Raw genomic sequence first — 3,039 nt, 5'->3', positions numbered from 1 at the left:
TTCCGGGCAACGAAGTTGGACGCTTAGCGTCCTGACTTAGTCAGCGCGGAGGAACTTAGTCCCTCAAGAGCAAAGAGAGATGCTTAGCATCCATGCCTTAGGCAGAATTGACTCTTAGAGCCAAACAGAGACCAATGACGATTGTAGGCTATGACTTAGTTGCTTTGGAAAATAGGGGACTAAGAGATAAGCACATTCACCACAAGGTAAAGTGTGCCCACTTAGTCCCCAAGCCTGACAGTAGGTAAAGTATTCACATGGTGCTAGGGTCTAGAAAAATAGTCTTCTGGTGCTAACCTAGTCCCCAGCTTAGCTGGACACCAGTCCCCAGCTTAGCTGAGAGAAAGCAATGCAGAAAATGGTACAGTCATCGCATGATGACGTGTACCCTTGTAGTCCCTTAGCATGCTAGAAGATTGAGAAGAAATCTTGTAGCAGGATCTAAAGAAAGAATCTTGCTCCAAAATTCCCAAGTAAATCGGTGAAATAGTGCTTAGCCCTTAAATCTATTTTGGCGGCCCACGTGCAACATGGTTTTAGTTGTGGATCCACTAGGCCTAGTTATCGGCCTAGGAAAGTGTGCGGAGATTTCAGAAGTAGGAATGGCACGGCGGGCGCGGTTTCCCAAAAACCCTAGAAGTCAAAGAGTTGGGGTCAAACCGTTATAAAGGTGCCGCAGCCCCCGTACACACTCCCCACCATTTCTCTATTGCGTCTTCTTCTTCCTCGCACATCTCGCCTCTACACCACACAACCGCTCCACCATTAATGCTACTCCAAGCGCAAAAAACCGCCGCTTCTCCTTAGAACTTCTTGATGGCGCTGAAGAGGAGCCACATGAGCTCGAGGACGGCGGTGCGTGGGGTGAACCACGATGAGGAGTGGGTGCGGTCCATTAGTGATGAGGCAACACTTAACGCCTTGGTGGTGGATGATGTACTGCTTGATAGGGCAACGATGGTATGGTGCCCTACGTTTGGTGAGGAATTCCTGACACCCCACATCGATGAATTAGTTGTCTTTGAAGATTACTTCTACCGTGGGTTTGGTGTTCCCATTCATCCCTTTCTTCATGGACTGATCGATTACTATAAGATCAGTCTCTGCAATCTCAGCCCGAATTCCATCCTTCATGTTGCCATCTTCATCAATTTATTTTGAGGCATATCTAGGAATCCTTCCCTATTTCGACCTCTTTCATCATTTCTTCTGCCTCAAAATCTAGGGGGGGTCTAGATCTAGGGTTGTTGGCGGCACATATTTGTAGCTTCAGGATAGGATGGTGAGTTAGTACATTGCCATCCTGCTCAACACAAATATCAAGTACTGGGCATCGAAGTGGTTTTATATCAGGAAGGTGGAGCCATATGTGGTGTGTGACGTAGACCAGATCTCGGTGAGCAACTCCAAGTGGTCGGAGAGGCCGAGCTCTGATGGGATGGAGCAGGTGAGGGAGCTCTTGAGGTTGATCAACCGCAAGAGGCTAAATGGAGTTATTGTGGTGATGAACTTCACCTTCCGGCGGGTTCAGCCCTACAAGGAGAGGGTGCACCCTAGTTTTGAATTCCAAGGAGATACCGATGGGACCCGAGAGGTGCCCGAGGAGATTAATCGGGATGAGGTTGAGCGCCGAATCTTGATGCTCTTCAATCTCATAGGTCGGGCCTTCAACGTCGAAAACTTTCCGCCAGTGGTAAGAGTTCTTTTTGCGATGTTTACTTGATCATTCTTGTTGCGCAATATATTCAATCGTGTTGTTGAAGATTCATGGGCAGGACAACATGGTGTACTTCTTGGTGATCCCATTGGAGGACAGGCCAAGAGCTGTAGATGTATGGCTGAGTAGTCCCCAGCATCGTCCGAGCATGGACGCTGACGATGAGGGGTCAGTGACTCATGAAGCCGAAGGTGATGATGCATGGATGGAATATGTCCGCGAGAAGCTTCATGGAAAATGGCCGATTGACGAGGAGCCATTTGTGAAGAGGAGAAAAATGGCAAGGCCCTCTCGAGGTGAAGAGGGACTGGTTAGCATTGGTGGTTCCACCCAGCCCCGGAGGCGCTAGATGGTTCTATCGGACACATCCGATGATGATGAGCCGATGGCTTCGCCTCATCTAGGCGCCTAGATGCCTCCACTAGTTGTCCTGGAGGGAGCAAAGACATGGGAGCGGCAGTGAGCATGGGAGGCCACGGTGGCAGTCCCTGGGGATGCTTGGGGGACCACGACGACAACAGCTAGGACCGACGGGTGAGTTCCCAAGCCGGCGCGGGCAACACCGGCCACAGTCCTCGAGTCTGCTCGAGTGGCGACGCCCTCAGCAGCGGGGATGACCAGCCCAAGGAAAATAGAGGTGCCGGGTGGCTCTTCTATGGGGCAGGGTGGCTTAGGAAGGGTACGCCAGTTCAGGACAATCTGACATGAATCACAGTTGTAAGTTTCCTTCGTCCCTACATATATGCAAATACGAGAATGTTGGCTGATGTGTTGCTTCTTAGTTGTAGTGCGGAGTTGATGGAAGGCCTAGAGCCATCGGCTACTGACGACGGCAGCGTGCAATGGTTCCAGAGGCTCCTGGCACTGAGCAGGGATGCATAGGGACAGATCCAGATGCCCCCATTGTGGAGGAGACACCCATTGAGGAGCCGGTCGCCCCTGCGATGGAGGAGCCACTAGCCACTAGGCCGACCTCTCCCTGTGGTGGGGCGCATGATGAGGGTGACCCTACCGACATGTTAGGCGACGAATAAGCGTGGACCATGGAGGGGTCATCCGGTGATCCTACCAGAGCAGGGATGGATGCCGTGGGGGATGCATCAAGTAGCGTGGTGGAGGACCCGCCTACGGCTACAGAGCAAGTCGGTGGCCGAGATGGGGCTCAGATGTTTTGTCCGAGCACAGCAGCAACCAAGGGGGGCCTGTCTAAGGGCAGCTGCTGTAGAAGTTGAAGAGATTTTTTAGGAGCCTGCTCAACCTCCTTAGGTCCTTCGCACAATTATCCAGCATGGTGATGAATTTGACATGCTCTTGGGGAGGTG

The sequence above is a fragment of the Miscanthus floridulus genome, chromosome 6 (genome assembly GCF_019320115.1).
Source record: "Miscanthus floridulus cultivar M001 chromosome 6, ASM1932011v1, whole genome shotgun sequence".
In the NCBI taxonomy this organism is placed as follows: domain Eukaryota; kingdom Viridiplantae; phylum Streptophyta; class Magnoliopsida; order Poales; family Poaceae; genus Miscanthus; species Miscanthus floridulus.
Note: the sequence above shows the minus strand (reverse complement) of the source record.